This window comes from Lethenteron reissneri, chromosome 29 (assembly GCF_015708825.2).
Source record: "Lethenteron reissneri isolate LAM-NWPU_2019-01 chromosome 29, ASM1570882v1, whole genome shotgun sequence".
NCBI classification, from domain to species: domain Eukaryota; kingdom Metazoa; phylum Chordata; class Hyperoartia; order Petromyzontiformes; family Petromyzontidae; genus Lethenteron; species Lethenteron reissneri.
Genome location: NC_083807.1, coordinates 2,185,953 through 2,210,853, shown reverse-complemented (window position 1 = coordinate 2,210,853; position 24,901 = coordinate 2,185,953). Strand labels below are relative to the sequence as shown.

Genomic DNA, 24,901 nt, shown 5'->3' with positions numbered 1-24,901 from the left:
ATAGTTTAACGCGATTTGAAGCATGTTTATTTTTTATTTTGGGGGGGGGCAGCTTTGTGACGTCATATTTGAGGGGGGTCTGACTTTTTGTGACGCCGTGTGACGAGGGGGAGGGGGTCAAAACTCGTCCAAAATCGCGTGACGTAATTTATGGACGGCCCCTAAACGCAACTGGATCATAATTTCTTTGGAACGCTTTTTGGGGTTGAGTTTGTCCTTCCGACCGCACCTCCGATAAGCACGGTTGGCTACGTACGGTGCGAAAGAAGTTCAACGTCGACACACAACTACTGTGGGGGACACGAGTGCCTTCATCAGCCACCACCGACTCGACAGCTGCCACTTTGCCCCACGAACTCCCCCCACTTCGCTCGCTTCCCAGCCGCAGGGGATCCGAAATGCCTCTGCCACACTTCTCACCCACACCTCGACATGAGACCACATCGCCCCGATCCCTCCACTGGCTCAAGATCCAATCCCGGATCAATGTCAAGATCGCACTCTGTAAAATCCTCACCTTACTCTAATCCCCTCCACGCACTCTCCTACCTGTCCCCTCTCATCTCACTCTACCCCCCTCCACGCACTCTCCTACCTCTCCCCTCCCATCTCACTCTACTCCCCTCCGCGCACTCTCCTACCTCTCCCCTCTCATCTCCTCCACGCACTCTCCTACCTCTCCCCTATCATTTCACTCTCCTCCCTTCCACGCACTCCCCTACCTCTATCCTCTCATCTCACTCTACTCCCCTCCACACACTCTCCTACCTCTCCCCTATCTCACTCTCCTCCCTTCCACGCACTCTCCTACCTCTTCCCTCACCTCACTCTATTCCCTTCCACACACTCTCCAACCTCTCCCCTTTCTTCTCACTCCACTCCACACTCGCTCCACTCCAGCAGCCAAGGCGTTCTGTCGAAGTTCCCGGTCAACCTCCGCTCAGTGGGAGGTCGCTCCTTCTTCTCTGCTGCCCCCCATCGCCTGGAACTCCCTACCTCCACCGACCGTGCTGTTGACTCCCTGCCCTTGTTGAAGTCCATCTCCTCTGCCTCTCACCGTTGCTCTGCAGCGTCTCTCGCTACACGCACGGCAAATCTACGTTGTCAAGTGCACCGAATGCCACGGCCACTGATGGGAGGAGCCAATGAAAATGAACACACGCTACATGGCTACAGAGCAGCCTTAAACTTTATTCGTGATATCATGGCACATTAATGATTATTTTAATACAGTATTTCCCTTTTCCCCATCTTTCACAGAAAGAATGTGGACATAATACAACTCTCAAGGTAGTTTTTGTTATTCACAATAGCTGTGTTTATACATACACCGTAGATAATGTGTATATATATACTACACGACCGATATATGTTTTGCAATTATGCACAAAGCACCCGATTCAAAGATCTGTGCGTGTGCCGGCTAAAGCGATTCGGTCTTCGGAGCGACGAATCCAGCACCACACACGAGCGTCGCTCCGCTTTGGCGGCCAACCAGACGCCAAAGAAATCAGCGCGGTGCCCCTCAACCACGCAGCAGCAGCGGCAGCAGCGACGCCAGAGAGAATTAATCCGGCAGAGTTCACCTCTCTCTCTCCGGGGAAGTTATCGGCAATAAGCACTTCGAGTACCGTAAACAACACGGGCGTGTGCCGCCGATTCCCTTCGATTCACATCTTGTCCACTCCCGTCGTGTCCCGCCCGCCCCACCTCGACTCGCATCGTTTCATGTGCAGGCGCAAGAGACTCCTCGGTGAGTGCGGCGGTCGTGAGGTCCCTGAGTCGACGGTGTCTCGACCGGGGGGGGAGGGGGAAGAAGCGGCCGGGGTTTTAGAGAAACAGCTCTCACACGGCGTCTTCCGGTCGCCGCGTAGTCTGGAAGGATGTCCGACGTTTCATTCCGTGTGGGTGGGGCGTACGACGAAAATCCGCGCGGTCGGGGTTAGCAAGCGAGTTCGTCTCGGTGTACACCGATTCTAGGCAGCGGCCGTCGCGCGGTTCCAGTCGTCGTAGGCCTCCGCGACCTGCCACCCCGGCTCAGAAGGTACGACGACGACAGCGAGCGTCGTCGCCCAACGCGAAGACTTAGAGCCGCGCGCGCGTCTCTCTTGCTCAGCCAGGCCACAACTTCACCGCAAGTGCCGCCTGAGCGACACCGCTGGGAGGAGGAGGAGGAACGCAGCGCACGCACGAAGCCTTCTCCCCGTCGCGGCGTCCGTCGCTCGGGTTCCAGCGGAAAACTCACGAGCGGAGTTCACATCGCGCAAAAGGGGTTTTAAATCCTTGAGCAACATTCAGAGTACAACTGGTTTTATTACCCCCCACCCCCCCACCCAGCCGCCCCCCATTTAAAACAAGACGGAAATCCAAGCGGCTGTGAAACCCACGTGTTCCGCGGAGGCAACAGGAAATTATTTTCGCCTTCCATATATTTTTTTGTTCAACATTCTCCCCCCCGACTCGCGACGCGGGGAAATTGGCCGGTAGAGACAAAAGTCTCTTTTCCAAGTGCGACTTAGGCAGCTCTCATATCCGTCTGAGGCGGCGACAAGCCAGCTGTACACCACGTTCATCCTCCCGCTCTCCGCTTGGGTCTGGTCCGCTCCATGCCACTCTGCTCCACATCCCAGCCTCGTGCGGTGTTCCCATCTCCGCCCCTCCCACCCCTCCTCCACAGAGGCCGCAATCCATCGGTCCCGCCGGTCTGTCCGTCTGTCACAGCGGCTCGAGGTCGACGCTGGGCATCGGGCTGCGCCAGTAGGTGAACTGGCTGAACTCCTCCGAGCAGGGGAACGCCGCGGCATTTTCTCTCATCATCAGGGGGAACATGTGCTCCACCAGCTCGCTCAGCTTCACGTAGCTGTGGCCGCAGCACGCAGCAGCAGCAGCAGCGTCGCGTGGCAGGCACGGGGGAGGAGAGGAGGACAACGTGCGGATGGGGGGAGAGGAGGAGGATTTGAGGGTGGGTGAACAGGATGGGAGGGAGAGCGGAGGAGGAGGATGGGAAGAAAGAAACATTACACTCAGGTGCAATGCCACGTCTAGAAGCATTTTCTCACTCGAGGTATTTCAATTAATTGATTTAAGTTAATATTCACAACCCACCACACCGTCCCACAATGTCTGTGTGTGCGACTGCACAGTCACGTTGTAAACCCAAGCTGTGCAACGGATGCGATAAGCTAGGGGGCAACACTCAACCCCCCGTACAGATGGACACAGATGGCGATTAGTCCACTCGTCGTAGCGCCTTCCGCTGGCGAGCCAGGGTACGGCTCGACTCCTCGACGCCCACGCGAAGGGAGTTTCACACCATGTCTGCGGTGATCCAACAAGCCTAGCTGCTGCCTCTACAGTGCTGGACTACAGAGCGTCACCACCACCGCCAGGCAGTGTACACTGGTGTGTATGTTGGTGTGTACGCTGGTGTGTAGGTTGGTGTGTATGTTGGTGTGTATGTTGGTGTGTAGGTTGGTGAGTACATTGGTGCGTACGCTGGTGTGTAGGTTGGTGAGTACATTGGTGCGTACGAGTGCTGGCATCACTCACGAGGACTTGCAGCTCTTGGTCGGCTCCTGGATGAGCTCCCCGCGTGGGTTCACGGTGAAGATGCGGCTCTCCTGAACCCCCACCTGCCTGTAGGCGTACACATCCTGCCGCCCGACGAGACAGCGTCAGCACCACGGCCAGCACCAAGCACCCGCAACTGAACTCTCGCGTAGACTTAAACAGGATTCGCAGGCTTGCATCGGACCAATTAGATTTCCGTGGGGTTTATCGAGTGTGTCAGTTGTACGCGCACGGCTCGGAGCGCTGTCGCGCTGCACTTTAGGCGAGTCCTTACATTGGGGCGGTTTCCGAAGGCGGCGTAGAACGGATGCGAGTCGGCAGGGAAAAGTCGTCCGATGTCACTCAGACACGCGATCTTGAACTTCTCCGGCTTCTTCTCGATCACCTCCCTGTTGTGGACGACAGAGGCACTTCAGGTCGTCATCGGACCGCTCTACAGCGCGGTCACTCTCCCTCCCGGGCGTCCATTCATCCGCTCCATAACCGCGTGCCGGGCCGACTCCACAAATCCCGGTCTCAATCGTAGCACGCAAACTGAATAATTTAATGCGCGCGGTTGGCTACGTACAGGTGCAAAAGAAGATTCGACATACACACACATACATACGACGCTAAAAGAAGACGTGCTCTTGGGCTCAATTATCTATTTGCTGTACGTGCATAGTTACTGTCGGAGTAAACGCTGAGTGAGTCCTCACAAGCAACGCACACCAAACAGTACACATGTCTGTACTGCCACCTGCTGGTCGCTCCTGAATGTTTGCCTCGACGCACAGAGCCGCGGGGAAAAGAAGATTGTGAGAACCGTGGAGAAAATCTCCCACCCACGATCCCACTCTCTGTGCTGCCATCACCTGACTACCTAACATCTCGAGTGTGTTTGGAGCCTTGCGAACCCCGTTACCATCCCCTTAGCTCCAAAACACCACATCACAGGTGCGCTACTAGTCGTGGTACGAAAGGTACTAGTACTGGTATTATAGGTAATACTACTACGTGTATTATAGGTTGTACTACTAGTAATAGTATTATAGGTACTAGTAGTAGTGGTATTATAGGTACTAGTAATAGCATGGGTATTATAGGTACTAGTGGTAGGAGTGTTATTAAAGGGACTCGTCGTAGTAGTAGTAGTGGTATTATAGGTACGAGTAGTAATAGCAGTTTCGACTTAAAGCTTTCGTGACTGCAGGGATTCATCTTCTTGGTTCTTTCGGTAAAGTCACGTAGAAGGGAAATAATAAAATAATAAAAATAAAACATAATAAAATAATTCTCACGACGTTTCGGCCACAACGCAAGCAATTCTCACGACGAAACGTCGTGAGAATTATTTTATTATGTTTTATTTTTATTATTTTATTATTTCCCTTCTACTTGACTTTATAGTAATAGCAGTATTACTATAGGCACTAGTAGTAGTTAAAGGGACTCGTCGTAGTAGTAGTGTTATTATAGGTACGAGTAGTAATAGCAGTATTATTATAAGCACAAGTAGTAGTATCACAGGTACTCGTCATAGGCACTCGTAGAAGTAGTCGTACTAGTATAGGTAGGAGACGGCTTACCTGTGGAAGGCTCTGAAGAGGCTGCTGGGGGAAAGCAGTAGTGGGCCCTTGGGCAGCATCACGCCCTGCTCGTTCACCCACTCGAGGTAGCTGCGGGTCAGGTCCGCCATGCCGATAGCACGCGCCGAGCAGTACAGGAACTTGTAACCGTTCCTGAGGACAAAGCGTGCGCACGCACGCAAGACGGAGATCATCCTCCCGCACGCGTCGCCTTTAACGGGCCGCCGGGGCAAGCACTGTTCAGCGAGGAGGGCCTACACGCAGGCCTGCGTGGCACACGAGGAGGTGGTGTGGCCGGCGCCACGCCCGGTCGGCTTTGTCCCACCAAGTGCTGAAGTTTAGACACCGCACCGGGTACTGGTGTTATTAAGGCCGAGTCGACCTAGGAGAGGCCTAGGACCGGTTATGATATTCGGCAATGTTATTGGTCGCGAGCGGGAATCGAACTCTGGTCGCCGGGTTCGTAGCGCGTAACAACCGCCGATCGCCACTAAGTGACGGTGACGTCATCCCAGCGCTTGTGCCACGCTAGGTACACTTTTGAGGCCACATGAAATGTCGTCGCGTAACAGACCCAGGTGCCATGGCGTGACTCAAAGAGATGACTGGCAGATGCAACAACTGTGCTCCCCACCGCACACACACAAGCAAACAATACACAAACGGGCGAAGATACGCGACAAACAGGAGAGACTCACTCGTGGATTTTGTGGTAGAGCTTGGCGATGCCCTCGTGCGTCCAGTCCTTGCCAAACTGCGGCAAGATGTGGCCCAGCGTGTCCGACCTACGGGACGCGCAAACATTCATCGTTTGTCAAGAAGCGTTTCACTATTCACCTCCAGCAACCACGTTCAGTTCACCGAACGTGGTTGATCGACATCGCCGATTAAAAATAATTACGGCGTCACGAGACGCGGCGCGCACGCCCGGCGAACGCGGTCGTCAAGGGGGTCAGAGTTCAGGGGGGAGTAGCGGAGGGAGGGAGGGGCCCGAACGTCGGCCGAGCGGTGTGCGCGCACTTGGTGATGGTGCCGTCGATGTCGGATATGATGACGCGGTCGTTCCAGTTCCACAGGTAGATGGTGCCCTCGCAGCGCGTCGTGCCCTGGAACTGCGTCGTGATGCTGAACGTCGCGCTGTTGGGTCCCTCACGGAGGTTCAGCCTCGCCTGCTCGCCCACGAAGGGGGGAAACGTCGTGTTGGACGTACGCACGCGTGCTGAAGTTCTTTCGCCACCGTACGTGGCCAACCGTGCGAATCGGAGGTGGTGATGTGATGCTGTGATGGTATTACGCTGTAATGGCATGACGCTGGGCTGGCGCGACTCTAGAAACTAGCGCGATCATGTGATGATGACAATGTGATGCTGGGATGGTTATGACGCTGCAGTGGTGCGATCGGAGGCACGTTGGATTCGATTCCCCAGCGATCAAGCTCCACCGCTGAGAATCAACAACGGCGGTTCGTCACGTGGTGATCACGGTGGCAGGGAAATTGCATGGACTACCGGGGAATGCGTTCTGGCTTCCTGGATCTCGAGTCCTGAAGATGCTCGGCACGAGTTTCAAGCGAAATGTCGCGCATCTCATCGCTGGTAAATTTGGGTGAGGATTTGTCTCAGTCACCCCTCCACCCGTAATGTGCAGATCGGACGTCTACTTGCAGAGCTCTCAAAGAGCGGTTCCTGTGAAATCCGCTAACAGAAAGGGATTGTGCGATGCCCTGCGAAATATCCGAATGGATTCTTCGCTTCATGACAACACAGGACGCCGACAGCATAATCGCGATTGAATTGGGGTAAAGAGGGACAATTGTATAATAACAATTAAATAAAAAATGGCAACGGAGGTAAACACAACTGGAGCGTAATTTCTTTTGAACACTTTTGTGTTTAGTTTGTTGTCCTTCCCACCACACCTCCGATTAGCACAGTTGGCTACATACGGTGCGAAAGAAGAACACACAAATAGTGCAGTTATTGAATTGTACATTCGGCGTCTGCCCAAATCTGTGATAACCCTCAAATGCTTTCACGATGGCCCTCCTAATGAGAGTGGGGATGGGCACGTACTATTTGCTCCGACGAGAGACGCAGAGACTTCTTGAAGGAAATGCAGGTCAAGGCCTCCTCCAGCGAGTCGGACGCCACCACCCGCTTGGCGTCGCACTCCACGAGTGCCAGCGGCTCGGCAGAGATCACCACCTCATCCACCAGCCTGCAGGGCAGCAGGGGCAGCAGGGGCAGCAGCAGCAGCACGGGCAGCAGCAGCAGTGTCAACAACTAGAGAGAGGAGTGCATTTTATCAAAATGGAAAGACGGAGTGTGGTGGGTCCACGAGGACTGGAGTTTGGGAAAACCAAAACCCTGGACCAGGAGCAGCAAAAGACCTCGCCGGTCTCCGCAGGCTTCCCGTCGCACGAAGCTAAACTCACACTTTACGCGGTGGGCTGTTTCATGGGAACGCCGTGCGCGATGACGTGGGCGCCACGAATCGGCGTTCATGATGACTCGAGAATGAACGAGCCCTGAATCTAATCAGTGCGACGATTGCGACGTGGAAACGACCTACGGCCACCACCCCCCCCCCCCCCCCCCATGTCAATTTCCTGCCAGCCAGCGGGCGGCATTTTTTATTTGAGAGTCAACAAAACGGCCGCTCAAAGTTCACATGCGCATCCCGCGCGCGCAACACCCCCCCCCGCCCCCCACCGCCGCCCCCTCTTCGTTACACAACGGATCACGAAGCCGCGAGCGTCCCAAGGTTTTATCGAGTGGGCAGATAACAACGTGGCGGGCAGATAACAACATGGTGGGCGGAAACGGGCAACGCGACCCCCCCCCCCCCCCACCTGCTGCCGGCGTCCACCTTCTCGGCTGGCGTCGGCGAATCCGGCGAAACGTTCCCGTTGGCTGCCGTCCCGCCGGCCTTGATTTCCTGCGGCACGGCGAACAGCCGGGGGGGGGGGGAGGCGAGGGTTAGAGGTGCAGCCCCGCAACGTCTCGCCCGTGCGCCACGCACTGGAAAGAAGGGGCCTCCTCCCTCCTCCAGCGGTGGGCGTTCTACAGCGGTGTTCTTTACTCTTTTTCAGAGGGTAGGAGGGGGGCGGCCTACACTTTCGGCGATAAAACATCGTCTGTATATTTACTACACAGGGGGCTTCAAAAAAATGTTAACACTATCTAAAAACTATCGTTCTTAATGGAAAAAGAATGGATAATGATTGATACACTGTAACATGATAACAAACGTGATGTTAATAGCTTCAAAAAATCAAAGAGTCTCCACTTGTTCGCCATCATTGTCAACACATGGCCTGGAATCTTCTCCAGGTGGTCTCCAGAGCCCAGAGGCACATTTCTTGTGGCGTTGTTGCAAATTATCAGAAGTGTTAACATTGTTTTGAAGTGCCCCGTACTGCATCTGTTTTGCCAGGTAAGGCCCCACTGAGCTATGTAGCTCTTTTTCAGAAGCGACCTGGCCACAAATGATAGTTCAACGAAGTGGCTTGTTGCGTGGAAATTTATAGCGGCCAAACACTCTAAACGCATGGCGATTCTAAATGTGGAGGGAAAAACCGGAAGACCCGGACAAAAATCTACGTAACCACCGGGAGAGCGAACATGCAAACTTAAAATATACAGCAGCAGGCGTCAGGATCAAACCGACGACCTCCAGTGTACCAGGCGAGGTAGCTAACATCTCGCCACCGTGGCCGCCAAACATTTTAAACCATTGGGATTTGACAGCAGCATGACGACGATGATGATGATGGGTTTTTTTTCACTCTTTGTATATCGTCAAGGGGCAGCACATCTGGGGCCGCACTAAAGGCCAACAAGGGCCGACCAAGTGACCCGCAGGCCTTGCAATGAAGTATTTTCTTAGGTTTTTTTCGGTAAAGTCACGTAGGTAAGTCAACCATTCTACACAACAAAGACTCATTTTCTGGCAGCGATTTCAGCCGCATCATCTCTACATAACAAAAGGGTCAGTCCCTTTCACGCGCACATTTACATCAGCCGCACCTAGTTTACACAACAAAGGCTCATTTCTAACAGCGTGCTTCAGCCGCACCGAACCTCACAAAAATAATATTCAGGGCCTACCTTGGCTCCTCCCACCCTCAACCAGTATATATACAAATACTGTGTTCTTGGAATTTCTCTCACTTGATACAGCTATCGTGCTGTGACGGTTCCACCTGAAGACGGAAGCTTGTGTTGCCTCCGAAACGTCGTGATTTTTATTTTATTTTTATTTTACTTTTATTAATTTAATTTTTTACCTACGTGACTTTACCGAAAAAAACTAATAATATGAATCCTTGCAGTCACGAAAGCTTCAAATCTAGACTTGCAATGAAGGTTGGTCTAAGAGAGCCCCTCACGAGGACATCGCTGTGGCCTGCTCGTGCACACCGGCCACAACGTCTCGGAAGAGATGGGAGCAACCCCATTCGTGCCGCTGGGCGGGCAGAGGCGGTGGGATTTTAAGAAACTCGCCCCGTTGTTTCAACTGCCGCGCCGGGAGATTTAACCGGCGACCCGCTGGGTTGCGAGTGACCACGGCCACCGCGGCGACAACCTGAGTGACACGAGGGGGCGGGAGGTAGCGAAACTAACGAGGAAGTGGCTGGGCGGCTGGTTTATTTTTAGCAGTTCCTAACTCGTGCGGAGATAAGACTGGGGTGTCCATGTGACCGCAAACTCGTCGCCAATGTGTCTATGCATGTTGAGCTTCTTTCGCACCGTACGTAGCCAACCGCGCTAATCGGAGGTGCGGGGGAAGGACAACAAACCGAACAGAAAAATTCAGTCAAGGAAAGCAAAACTGATACGTTCAAAAAGCAACACGGACAAGACGGCTACGAAGGCAACCAACACATGCGTGCACGCACGACCGCGTGCGCGAACCCCCCACCGTGGTGTCCTTCCGGCTCCAGAACCACCACCCGCGTCCGGGCTTCTTGGGCATCTTGTCCTTGACCAGCTTGTCCACGGTGGTCTGCGCGCCACACAAAACGCCGCCTCCGTCAACGCCGGCAACAACGGATGCTGCTGCTGCCGCCACCGCCGTCGCCTGTGCCGACTGAGGCCTCTCTCTCCCTCTCTCTCGCAGAGCGCCGACGGCCATCAAAGGAAACTAACGCCGAAAGGAAGCGAACCCGAACCCCCTTGATCTCTTAGCCACCCCCTACCACCTGACATTCGATCGCACTCTTAGGCCCGGTAATGGGCAGCAGTGGATTGATCATTGCTGGCCCGATACGGATGATGTAAACTCATTTCTTTAAAACTGCTTTATGTGTTTAGTTTGTTGTCCTTCCCCCGTACCTTCAATTAGCGTGCGAAAGAAGTTCGAGATACATACATGATGACGAATAAATACTAATGTACTGAAAGCATCGACTTCTTCGTCATGATCATCATCATCATCAATGTCATCGAAGTCCCAAGGTCTTTCATCGCCAAAACAGCTCGTTCAAACAGCACAACGTTATTTAGTTTTGTCGATGAATAAACCGCTCTCCACCCCCCCCCCCCTGCACACGATCTTAGATATGTACACAAGGGGCGGAGGAAATACCTTGGGCAGGCCTTTGTGAAACGCCTGCATCGCCAGGATCATGGGTGCTGCCACTGCCCAGTTGTAATACCTGCACGGGGACAAGAACATCCGCTCACGATCGGAAGGTCGCGAGTTCAAAATCGCGGTTGGCAAGCTGTCTCAGTCCACGATGAGATGAAAAAATTGTTAAGTTTTATTTCTATATTTTTTTGTTTAAAGCGATTTGTTTACCTTCCCGATACTTTTCACTCCTGTCGTGTGTTTTGTATTGTTTGTTGTTGTAACATTCTGACCCGCCCACTACTGGACATGTGATAAAAGAGCTTTACGACAGCTCATCAGATTCCTCCGGTATAAATATTCCGATTCTGATCATCCTTCCGAGTTCGATAAAACGGGAACAACTTTGTTGCCATTTCAGTTGCCATGCGCTTGTCCGATGGGCTGACTCCCCGCCCCCCCCCCCCCCCCCGCGCCCCCCACCCAGCCATAGGAAAGAATTCGGGGGGCGATGGCAGTGAGCAAGACACGAGTGCCAACTCGCGGACACGTTCACCCTGGGCTCGCCTCGTGCTGCCCGTCGGCGGCGCGCTCCGATCGATAATGGCCGTGGCCTGCAAGGGAGGGGGCCCCGAGTCACTCACGCCAATCACGGCTCCCGCCCGGGGGTCGCCCGCTGACCGCGAGCGCCCGTCGGCGGGCGCTGACGAGCGGACGCCAAATCGATGGGCTCTGAAGTGATTTACTGAAAGGGGCTCAGGCGAGGCGCACGAGGGGCTGCCGTAAGGGCGGGCGATGCCGACTCCCTACAACGCTCCTCGTCACGAGTGAATTACGCGGCACTTTGAGACGAGTGTTAATCGCATTCCAACATGAGAAATATTGTTACCACCTCCACCCGCCTCGCTACCTCCCCCCCCCACCACCACCACTACCACGCCCCCCTCCCGCCGCCGCCCACCATGAATTCCAATTGTGCCACCTGCACCGCAAGATGACGATTCCATTCAGGGAGAGGCATCGCGCTCGCTCGACCGAGGAACATCCCGCGCCGTCCACGCATCTCTCACTTGTTCTGTATTCTGATGACGAGGTTGGGGTCGTCCAGGAGGGCTGGGTTTTGGGTGAGGTCCGTGTACTGGATCACCCGCTCTTGGAACTTCTCTGTTGCGAGGATGAGGTTGGGTTTTGCGAAAGACAACGACGATAACAAGGAACAAAAAATCAGAGGCTATTAAACGATGCCCATGTCGCAAAATAGACCAGCGTCCCGGCGGACTCTGGCCTGGTCGTGGTCACACGGGGACCTACGTAATGTACAAGTGTGCAAGGATAGTACGATCTTCGCGAGTTTTGCGCACAATACACAAGTTATTACATACTATTATTAATAGTGTGATTCACATGCTAGATGCATTACACATATGCATGTATGCATGTGTGTGTTGAACTTCTTTCGCACCGTACGCAGCCAACCGTGCTAATCGTAGGTGCGGGGGAAGGACAACAAACAAAACATAAAAAAGCAGTGGTTGGCTACGTCACGGTGCAAAGGAAGTTCAACACACACATATATATAATTAACCTCCACGGGCCCCAGCGGCACCGGTAGGCGGCCAGCTGACAAGAACAGCTGTCGCGCGGCTATAACGGGCGGCGCGGGCGGGCGGACATCCGCACCTTCGGACACCTCGGCGTTGTGGCACAGCCCCCCGCACAGCGAGAGGCCCACGGAGAGGGCGTCTGAGTCGGAGTCGAACTGGCACTCCGTGCCGCTGTCAACGGCGCCGCCACCACCGCCGCCGCCGACGCCGACGGCTGTGACGGTGGAGGGGGGCGAGGGGCGGTCGGAGCGCTCGCTTCTCACGTCCGACCCGCTGACGCTCCAGCGCCGGCCCAGCTCTCCCTCCCTGGGAGACGGCGGGCAGGAAGAGCGGCGGGCGTGGTTTAGTTTCAGTTTTTAGTTTTATTTATTAGGTAGAGCCCTGTGAGCCATGCGGCTCTTGACTCGGGTGCAACCGCAACAAACAGAGACGTGAACAGAAAAATCCAGGAAAAAACAGCAAAGTCTTCCAGAAAAAAGCACCGCATGTCAACGCTACGTGCAAAACTGCCAGTGGGATGCAAGTCAAACAATAACAACCATGAGACAATGTAGATTAGATTTATCAGGCTAACTCTGTACTACAACAAACAAACATGGCTAAACCATACGTTTTGGAAATCACCAAAATAAAGTTATAAAAACAATGTAACAGTGATCATAGGAACTGTGATTCAAATTTAACAATAAACGATATACATAACATGGCGGGGTGGGGGGGTGTGCAAGGGTGGAGAGGGGTTGGGAGGGGTTACAAAGTATGGTGATCGGAGGGGAGGGAAGGAGGAGGTGGGGACCAGTAGGGTGGTGATAGGTAGTGAAAGTCGCGAGAGTCATCACACCAATTGCGAAATTACAAAAAAAAAACACAAACACACGATGCGCAAAAGGTGGCAACGCATCACGAGTGGCACTAACCTCTTTGGGAAGTAGAGTTTGGCGACCTCGGGGTCAAGGGCGGTGAGGTCGTCGAGGTAGATGTCCGAGGGGCCCTGGTGTCTGCTCCGCTTGGAGGCGTCTGCACAGGGGTGGGTGGCAGCAGCGCTCGATCATCGTTACGATCACAGCGGCGTCGTCAGCCGACGCCATTCACTGCGGCCCCCCCACGGGCTCCCGCGAGCGCTAGTGAAATGAGGCTCACCTTTCTTCTTCGACGACGACCCATTTTGGTCTCCGTCTTTCGCAGAAGACGGAGCCTTGGGCTCCTGGCAGGAGGCGGCGGCCGCTGCGGCAGGCGGAACGACGCTTTCAACAGACTCGCACGCGGGTGACTTGCCTCCCGCTGTCGCCTTTCGCGTCGTCCGACGACGTCGCGGGCGCCGTGGGGGGCACCGTCGACGTCGCGGGCTGCGATGGGCGCCGTGGGCGCTGTGGGTGTCGCGGGTTCCGTGGGCTCCGCGGGCTCTGCGGGCGCTGCGGGCATCGTGGGCTCCGCGGGGGGCGCCGTGGCGGGAGTCTTCCGTGCGACCGCCGTCGTCGTCCTCCCTGCCGTCCATCCCGTCCTCCTCCTCCTCCTCCTCCTCGTCGTCGTCCTCGTCGTCGGCGGGCAGGGGAGAGGCGCAGGAGGCATGGGCCGGAGACTCGGAGCCCGAGGCCGCGTGGCTTCAGGTCGTCGGAGCCGACGAGGCCCGAGTCGCCGGGGTCGGAGGGGCACGGAGACGGGGAGTCGGCGGGGAAGGAGCGCTCAGCCCGCCGGCACATCGACGGACGCCGCCGGCGGCGAGTCCACCGACTTCTCGCTCTTCTTGTACTGCCGAGGTCGCACAGCGTGGCGGGGGAAAACACAACGAGCAAAGGTTGTTTTTTCTTTTTGAGGGTCGACGGCTAATACTAAAAACTTTTTTTTTTTAACCAGGTAAGGCGCACAGAGCTATGTAGCTCTTTTTCAGAAGCAACCTGGCCTCAATGGATAGCTCAACAAAAAGCGGGTTATCATCACGTGGACATTTATAGCAGCCAAGTACTCTAAATGCACGGTGATTCTGAATGTGGAGTGAAAAACTGGAGGACCCGAAGAAACATCCACGCAACCATGGGGTGAGAGACACCGGAAACTCCAAATATACAGCAGGCGTCAGGGTCGGAATCGAACCCACAACCCCCTGCATACGAGGCGACGCAGTTAACACCTCGCCACCAGAATCCGCAGGTGCTTGCTGTCGAATCCATACGGGCCAGCCGAGCGGCTCAGCGGGAGAGCGAGAGGCTCGCAATCGGAACGCCACGTGCCCATCATCTCTCCGGTGGGGGTGGGTAAAATTGAGTACCACTCGGTAGGGGAAGTCTACAGCGGTTGGGTCTTTTGGAGAGACTCGCCACCAGCAGAGGAATGTGGAATTACCGCCACTGGCTCAGCGCTGTACAGGAATTCACTTTCATCTAAAACCGCCTTCACATTGGAGCATTTTTATTGCAAGAGTTGTAATGCGCCGCTGCCCATTGCAGACGGACTGACGGACAGAGCCAACACATTAACGCTCTCTCTATCTCACGAGTACTTCTTTAAGTGACCGGTTCACCACCACACCTCGCCTCACTACTCCCGTCCTTGCACCGAAGCTCAGGGTAGAACCCTAGGCAGCAGCGCCACTCAAAATCTGCTTCGGACAATCAAAGGTCTAGAATTGTTACAGCCTCACGTCACTATACACTGCACTACAATATACTATACACCGCACTACAATATACTACACTACAATACACTATACTGTTACAGCCTCATGTCAGTGCTCTGCTATCGCCCCATCGGTGTGGAACTCTCTCGAATCCCTTTGCACATCAGCAATCATCGAATGCACTCCAAAGGCCCTCTATCGGTCTGGGTCAGGCTTTCGAGTAGCCCTCGGCTTGGCTCCGTGCCTCCAGAGTGTTGATTTGCCTGCAGCATCTGGCGCAGTATAAATGTCATTATTATTAAGAGGCGTCGCCGGTCAATCGTTGCAGCAGCACCATGTTACCTTCGCGGCCTCTGGGAACTCGCCCCAAGTCCACTGCATGGGCAGCTCCGGGCGCATGGCGGCCTCCGAGGGCCGTGTCACCAGCTCCGAGTCGCTCTTCGGCGACGGCGGTCGGCACTCGTCGGGGCTGGAGGAACGGGGCGAGGCGGAAAGTGGGGGGGGGGAACGCATGTCAACAAAGCGCGTTCCAAACACGGACATGTTTGACTTGAGATGAGATGCAGCGACGCTAAGGGGCCTCCGAGTTGCAGGGGGCATTCAAGCGCCGCGTAAACACAGAGATGATCATCATGATAATTATTTATCAGCGTTGTCAAACGGGTAGGACAAACAGCAGTGCTGACCCCACGGTTGTGCTCCACTCGCCGTCAGAGAAGGGGTGGATGGTGTCGCTGGAGTACGACGCGGCCACCGCGGTCACTTCCGGCCTGGACACCTCCAGGCTCGTCGGCCTGACATGCAGGCCCAAACAGAAGATGGTGAGAATTCACCTAACGAACGTCAGTCCCCCAACCAGTGCCGATGCGCTTCTTAAAATCGATTTCGGCGTCGGGCCAAGTGACGGTCTCGGCAAAGTATCTGTCGCCAAGCCCCTCAACCGCCCCGACACACAGCCAAGACAAAAACGAAACCGTCGCCACGCGCGACGAGCGCTTAACGCCTTGACCTCTGACACCCAACACAAATCCAGGAAGCCATTCCGACTTTTTGGATCTTCCTAACGACAGCTTTGGCATCCTTCGGCCGAAACAACAATCGGAATCGGATGTTTATTTAACGAGGGAAGCCCACTGAGAGCTGAGAGGCTCTTCTTCAAGGGTGGAACGGCCGGCAGACAACACGAAACAATAATTCGGCGGGTCGTTAAACGCTCGTGCGCGTGAAGATTTAATTAAGTTTGGCTAATGTCGGGTGGTGGTGGTGGAGGAGGCTCTTGCGACAGAAATTTGAGCAGATAATAGCACGGGCTAGCCCAAAAAAAAGACAATTACAATTTGTAATACTTGCTGGCAAAATGTATGCGTTTAGTGTTAAATATAGTCAGAATGTCACATTTCATACATAGTCTTAGCACTAGTCAAAGACAACCCTGTGCAACTGTAATCGAGGCTTGATCGAGGGGGTTTTCACATTCAGTTACAAACCCTTAGGGATCCAAAGGTTGCTTTAGTGAGCATCTCAGTAATTTGGTGAGAATTTTGTTTACTTTTAATCGACAAAATGTTCTTCTTTTGTACACGGGGGGAAGGGGACCAATACAAACTTGATCTTTTTAAATGTTTTTACATCGTGCCCCAGAAGATCAACAACACCACAAACGCGCACGTTCACACCAAAGCACACGTGTGGGCTTTTTAACGATAATCTCATAAGCTCGAACATACTCTCCTAGGGTTGACATCTTCCCCTCGATGACGCCCAAAAACATGCGGCGGTCATAGGCGGCCGTTTTGGCAGCCAAGGTGCCTGCTATAAATTCTCCCTCGTAAGCACCTTCAGCAGTTAATCCCAGGCATCACACACATGCATATGTAAAAATAAAACTATTAACTAATTTTATTTTACCAGGTAAGGCCCACTGAGCTATACAGCTCTTTTTCAGAAGCGATAGCTCAACGAAGCGGGTTATCGTGTATACATTTACAACAGCAGTCAAATATTGTAAGACCAATGTTTCGAAATGTGGAGAAAAAAACTGTAGGACCCGGAGAAACATCCACGCGACCCCGGGAAGAACAATGCAACCTCCAAATATACAGGCGTCAAAGTTCGGGATCGAACCCACGACCTCCCGTATACCACGCGAGACAGTTAACATATCGCCACCGTGGCGCCCATTAATCCGATGTTAATTCAGGCGCTCGCCACATCCAGAGCTGGGCTTATCCCGATTGTACAAAATCGATTACTCGACGAGATCATCGCAAGTTCTAGACACAGGTAGGACGGCCACCCTGTTCCCAGGTCGCGCGGCCCACCTCTGAGCGATCTGCCTCGGGGCCTCCTCGTCGGTGCTCATCTCCATCTCGAAGATCTCCCCGTCGGACGGCTGCTGCTCGCCGAGCTTCTTCATCTGCCCCCCCATCTCCGACCGCTTCCGCCGCTTCCTCCTCCTCTTGGGGGCCGAGCCAGGGCGGCGCAGCGAAGCCGGAGACGGATCCTGGATCGGCCAGCGGAAGACACGGCGAGGGAGGAAGTTCCGCCTCCTCGCGGTCGGCACCTTCACCGGCAGCCTGCCGGGGAAACAGCAGCAGCAGCGAGGACAACGATGGACACCGAGATCACGACCCTCTTCTTCTCCCGTGGACAGGAATCCAACTCACAGTCGCGGATCACCACTATGCTACCACTGTCCCCACACGTACACACACACAGACAAACAACAAAGACAGCAAAGACAACAAAAACACCCCCCTCCCCTCCTCCCCCCTAAAGCCTGTAACAGACTGTTGGGGCGAGTGCTGTTAGCGAGCACCTATGAAGGCCGGCACGGCACACGGGGTGGGTGGCCAGCACAACGCCGGACCGCCTTTGTCTCCCCAGTAGGTGAAGTTTACTATACACTGCCCCAGGTACTCATTTGAGGCTGAGTGGAGCTAGGGGAGGGCCTGAAAACCGGTTCGGATATTCATCGCTGATGCGGGCCGTGAGCGGGAATCGAACCCGGGTCGCCGGCTTCATAGAATGGTACACTATCCCCACCTTGAGTTAGGGTGGTTTATTGTTAATTTATTGTTAATTAAAAAAACTAAACTCATTGTGCATCAAGGGCGCTGTCCAATCGGTAGCACTGAATCTGAATCATCTTTCCAGTTTAAAAGAACGATCTGACGGTCTGCCCCTGCGTTGCAGTCATCGATTCACCTCCCGCTCTCAATGTGCCGCTACAGTGATCACTCTGTGTGCGTGTAAATCATCGTCATCAACATTTTCTTCCTCTTGGCATTCTCCCCACTCGTGCGGGGGTGGGGGGTCTACCATCCTGACGATTCTCTTTCTCCACTCATTCCCGCCCCCTGGGCTCCACTCGTTCCGCCTCCATGGTCCTTCGTATCATCATGGACCACCTCCATTCTATGCGGGCGCCGAGACGCGCCGACTGTTACCGTTTCGCATCTCCAACTCGGCCGCAAGCCGGAAAAAAAAAAAAAAACTGGCGCGTGACAAATTCGACTCGTCCAGCCATGCCGGACGGAGAAGGGCGGTTTCGCGGCGTACGTTTGCCGGACGATCACGCGTGTGGCCTTAACACACGAGACCTAATGCTGGCCGCGGAAACCCGGCGTGTTTGCGCGTAACGGCAGCGCTGCAGGGAAGGCCGCCGTGCGGTCACCTTGCCGAGGTGTGCGGCCATGAGAGCGGCGCCTTCCGTGTTGATGGGCGACGTGGCCAGGTGGGCAGGAACCACCTCCTACGTGACCAACACCAGCAGCAGTGGCATCGTCGTCGTCATCATCATCATCAACAGCAACAGCAGCAGCATCATCTTTAGCAGCGGAAGCAGCATTACCCATCATCATCGTCATCGTGGTTCAATTCAGCAACAGGAGTGGCATCATCATCATTAGCATCGGCAATTGTCATCATCAGAATCAGCAGCAGCAACAATAGCAGCATCGTCATCACGATCGGCAGCAAAAACGGTGGCATCAAAAGCAGAAGAAAGAATAGGAACAGAAAGATCACCAACATCATCATCAGCAACAACAACAACAGTGCAACTAAACATTAACTGAAGCTCATAACAGGAGCATCAGCAGCAGAGCCACGAGTTTCTGTGCGCCTGCCTAACTGCGTGACATGCACCGTTTTTACAGCCCTGAGGCACAAACACGCGGCGGGCCACGCCCGGCTAGGCGCGGGTGACATGCCGTGGGTTTTATCGCGCCGTGGCCATGTTCATTGGCAGCCGCCAAACCAAGCAGGTGTGGCGGACCCACGCCTGTGAGCCAGACATTTGGCGGCAGTGGGTCGGAGGGTGTCGTTTTCGGAATCGGAATCGTTTATTTATCCTGGAGGAATCCGATGAGCTAGAAAGCTTTTTTTCACAGATGGCCAGTCGGGTCGGGTAAGAACGTCACAACAACAAACAGTACAACAACACGATAGGAGTACAAGGTAATCAAATCACCCCAAACACATACAAATACAACTCCCCATCATACCAGACAAAGCCCACTGAGGCATAAACTTATTTTTCAAAAGCGACCTGGCCACAAGTGATCGATCTACAAAGTTGCTTATCATTTACACATTTATAGCAGCGAAATAATCTGAATAGTCTGAACGTACATTGCTAAATGTGGAGGGAAAAACCGGAAATACACGGCCAACTCGCACATTAAGTCGCTGGTTTAGATGCGAACATGAATCTGCATTGCGTCATCACTGCCGTCCCAGCGTGGATGAAAAAACGTCGAGTCTGTCCCGAGTACGTCCGACACCAAACTCCGGTTATTGTACGAGCTATTCTCTCCAATTAAGAAATGCGGACAATGTATTTGTACCTGAATGACAATCCCAATAGGCTGACAGTAAAAAAAATAACTTATCAATTATTATTATTACATGAATGATTACCCAGATCTTAAAAAGTCTGTAATGTACACCCGAGATCATTAAATGTCCCGTCTGTGTCATCACTAAAGAATACAGGAGAACCCCTTTTAACGACCACCCCTGTTAACGACTAATCGCTTAACGACAGGCCTCCATAGAGCCCAAAGTGGTTCGCTTACCGACCATTCCCCTGTTAACGACGGGCTTACGACGAGCACGCGACCGTCAATTTCGGCCAATCGGTGAGCTCAAAAATAGTCTGACCAGTCCTCCCCCAATCAGCGACGTCCATTCATGAGCGTTGGGGCATTGTTTACATTCGATGCTATCGGAATTAATTAAGCCTTTAACGTGTAATTCCTATACTCGCTGAACAACCTAATCACTCAACGACTAGTTTTGTCGAATCAACTACCGTCGTTAAAGAGGGGTTCTACTGTAAAATTTCAGCTTTAGGTCCGTCAGGCCAAGATATGTTCTGGAGCGACGTTTCCCAGCGGCATTGGTTCGCGCTGAAAAACAAACGGGCTGGTTTCGACTTCTCTGAGTCGCATCAGCAGGGAGTGGGGGCCAGGTAAAGAAATGCCACAGGGGGTGACGTGGCGCCGTCCGTGAAAACACCACGGAGGGACTGCTCATCAAAGTTCGGGGGAAAATTCATTCTTGTGGTCTTGGCAGACAGTGAGTAATTCAAATTAATTATTGTGGTCTTGGCAGACTGCGGGTAATAAAAAAAAGTGAAAGACCAGACATGTGGTGTCTGTGTCACTGCCAGGAAAATATAGAAGGAAATACAAATTTTGGCCGCTAGCTAACAGGCTTTCTGAGCCAACGCTTTCCAGCAGCAATTAAATAAGCAGTAAACCGTGGGCTGGTTTCGACTTGTATGTGTCTCGTCAGCGGCCTTCAACAAATGCGTCCAGGTTGCCCGGTGCTACAAGCAACAGCTGTCCCCACAAGCAATGACAATTATTGGAAAATCGCCGCTTGGTCAATATCCAAGTGCCATTGATTTAAAATATATAAAATGACTGAAATCCTGATTCCTATTAAAATTATAATTATCTGTCGCTTTGTATTGCTAATTGTTTTGAAGCTATTGAAGGTGTTTTTGGTTTTCATTGACGTTTTATACGACATTGATATTTTTTCACCTCGTCACAATTAATAATTAAATATCGACATATATATACTTTTTTTGCCCAACAGATGGCAAGTATCATTGAACCGTCACGTGCTCATGGAGATAAAGGAGAGTAATTAATTAACAAGTTAATGAAAGAGACAGGCAGCGTCAATGTGCCCCCAAATGAGTAATAACTAAAGTATAACGGTGAGTGAATTAATGACTAAACAATTGGCTCTCTCAATCATAAAGTGCCATGTTCAATCCGCTGCTGGATAAAGGCTTCCCCAAAATGCGCCGCCATCTCTCGCGACATCACGATGCGAATGGTGTTCTCACCCGGCTATAAACAAAGTGCACGAATGAACGCGCACATTATGTCCCAACGAACTCTCGCCTGGCCGCGTATAAAAGACACCGACGAATTCATTAAGAAATTAATGAACGAGCGTTCGAACAGCGTGGAGGCCGAACGGCAAAAGTCCGTTCCCCTGCACGGCCCTACGCGGTGGGGGGCGAGAGGTGCCCAAGTCCCATCCCTGGGCCTTCAAAACGACACTTTTGCAATCGCGACCGGGACGGCTTCCAAGCCTTCCGCTTACAATCCCTCCCTTTGTTCCCCGTGCCAGTCACCGGCAAAGGAATTCATCAGCGCTGGGAAAAACTGGCTCCCTGTTGGGTGGGTTATTCGTGGTCGCGAGAGGCAGGTGATTAGCGCTGTGCGGCGCGCCCCCCGCAACGATGACTGGACCACCTGTGAAAAAGAGCTTCATGGCTCATCGGATTTCTCCGGTGTAAGCAAATATTCTGATTCTGACGACGACAGCCCCCGCGACGCAGCCTTCGCGTCGATGCCTCGAGCGCCAAGGCCGCGTCGGTAGGCGCATTAACGACTCCGCAAATTCATGTCCTAAAAATTATGCCACTTTATATAACCGCTGTTGAGACTCGTATATATTTTAGCGAATGTGATATCGGCGCAGCTGTGGCTCAGCGGTAGAGAGAGTGGCTGGCAAGGGGGAGATTGCGAGTTCTGTGGGGGAGACCCTGTCAAAGGTCACGGTTACAAGCAGAAGTTGAGCACATTCAGTGGAATGCATTTGTTAAAATGACGTAAAAATATTCTTCGAAAGTGTCCACGCATGAGACTGTTTCCTTCTTTCATACGGCTCATGTAGATGCAGAGCAGCAACTACAATTTCACATGCAGGTGTCAGGAGCAGCGTAGTATATCGCTGTGATGTCTCCTTCTTCGTATTTGTGGATCGGGGCATGATTGCGTCGTTAGACGTTGTTACGGTCTGTTCTGGATGACCACAGTCGCAGCACTACTACTGGAGGGTTTTTAATTTTCCATTTGTGCATCAGATATCCGCATCTACCGCCATGGTTTACTGCAGTGGGATGCGGTTCAGGGTGGACTATGAACTTTATGGAAGATCAAACCCAGGGAATTTTCGGGTTGGGTCTTTCACAAAGTGTCTGTTTGCGAGTTCAATTTAACTCCAATCAGCTCTCCAGGCTCCACCAGGGGGTTGAATCCGCATTGCTTAAGGTTAAGCGCATCGGTCCAAAAGGGGCTTGCGTGACTTATAATGTCACGTGCGTCGTCTAAGAGGCCGATGCGGATCAAGATTCCCCGGGGCATGTGTCGCCCGTACGTGCCGAGCCGTGGGAAGGTGTTTTAATGCGGCTCTCACCCCATCGTCGTCCGCCTCCTGCACGAAGAAAGCCTCTCCGTTGTCCCCCAGCTTCATGTGCAAATCCACCGGCTCGCCATTGATCTCTATGTCAACCTGCGCACACAATGCAACGGGGGGGGGGGGGGGGGGGGGGTGGGGCGAGGTTTAAACTGAAATAACTGAAACAAAACAAACCATGCAAGAAGCGTCCACTGAGTAAGCTGTGTATCTCTTGTGCAGAAGCGACCTGACCGTCACAAATGGAAGCTCAACCAAGTGGCGGCTTATCGTCGTCGTGGAAATTTAGAGCAGCCAAATGCTCTAAAATGCGTGACGTTTATTCTAAATGTGGAGGGGAAAAAAAGCGGAGGAACTCGGAGAAAAATCCTACGTGACCACAGGGAGAGAAAGAAAAACACGCAGACGCCAAATATACAGCAGGCGTCAGGGTCGGGATCGAACCCACGACCTCCTGCATACCAGGCGAGGTATTTCACATCTCGCCCACCGTGATTTGTCTAAAACAGAGTCAATGACTGACTGTGTTACGGCTTTTCGCCTTCTGCCAGTGGAATTTCCCTAACGTGGTGTTTCACATCAAGAAAAAATGTGGTCGTATTGATCAAGCGACTGATTAATCTCACGGATTTCCTTGCAGGGAACCGAGACGCTGTATGAATCATTTCTTACGAAATACGGGGTTTTTGGTACTTTGGTTGAGGCCCAGTTCTCACGGGTGGTTTCCCGGAGTGAAATGTCCCCCCCCCTCCACTCCGATTTGCTAGAGAGCAGTTCAGCTTTTAGAGAGCTGTAAACAATCTCGCGACGTAAGCAACGGCGATCATTTGCGATGCGTTTTAAGCAAAAGCAGAACCGAAAAAGCAGAAGTTCCGGAAAGAGGAGTGGGAGGTGAGTGGAAGGTGAGCGACGTCGCAATGACACTTAAAGAATTTCTGATCGAGGAGGATATTCTAAAAGCAATGAGGGATTCTTTTTTTTTTGTAAACAATTTTGTTGTCATTCAACTGCCCTGACGTTGGCCAATTGAACTGGCATGCACCCCACAACCTCGTCGGATCTCAGAAGCTAATCGGGTAGCAAGCCTGGATAGCTGCTTGTATGGGCATTGTGGGCAGGCAATGCACCAACATCCTTTGTTGAACTGAACTTCTATGCTCCCGTATTTATGCTGTCCACATTCACAAACCTGCATTGACCAGCGTGGTGCTGAAGGCTGGTCCAACAGGCCACGTGATCTGCTGCCAGGTCACAGTAATCTATCTGGCAGCTACACACGTGAGCTAGATTCATCGCTCCATCTCCACAACCCACGTGCTCTTCGGGGTGTTCTCTTCTTTGGCTGCCACTCCACCACCATCACCGTCACCGCCGCCGCCACCACAACCATGACCACACCACTGTCAGCACTACCACCCCAACGCTGCCACCACCACCACACCACTATCACATCACCACAACTACCACATCCGCTACTGCCACCACCACTTTCACGACACCACTCGACATGCAACCACTACCGCCACACCACTACCGTGACCACCACCACGATCATATCATCAACACCACCACCACCACCAACAACAACAACCATTCTTCACCAAGTGGTGGTGATGTAACCACGGCGCTTGTGCCAGGCTAGCGCACTTTGAGGTGCACTTTGAGAAACACTTCAAAGTCCACCACCACTATCACACCACTATCACCACCACAGCCATCACCACGCCTCCACCGCGCACGCCACCACCCCCCCCCCACCCCCCTCGCGGACGCAGCGTACGTACGACTTTCTCCCGCGAGCGAAGCACGCCGAGCTTGCCGAAGCGCACGTGGATCGGGGAGCACTGGAACGAGCCGTCGGCGTGGCGCACCACCACGGCGTCGATGCAGCCGGTCAGCGTGGCCGGGTTGAGCTCCTTGTAGAGCTCGCGCGCCGTCACCACAACCTGCCCCGCCAGCTGCCCGATGTAGTTCATGGTCTGCGCCTGTAGCACGCGCAGAGGTGGGGGGTAGGGGGGGGGGGCGTGTTAGGGGAACGGCCAGGCGTAGCTCGCGATCCAAAGGGGATCGCGCGGGGGTTCAAATCCCGGGTGGAGTTGGTAGACTCGGCCGATCATCCCGCCCTCCGGGGTCCAAAGCAAAGACTCGAGTCGCCCGCCCCCCCAACCCCAACATGGGAACGTGGAAATTCCACCACTGGCTCAGGGCTCAGGAGACGAGCAACGCCTGCACCGCCTTCTCAGTGC

General features: G+C 53.4%; 1 pseudogene; it reads right to left on the bottom strand.

Moving 5' to 3' along the window:
* Nucleotides 1-1,171: 1,171 nt before the first annotated feature.
* LOC133349147 (phosphatidate phosphatase LPIN2-like) lies at nt 1,172-24,640 on the bottom strand (annotated as a pseudogene).
* Between the last annotated feature and the right edge of the window lie 261 nt (nt 24,641-24,901).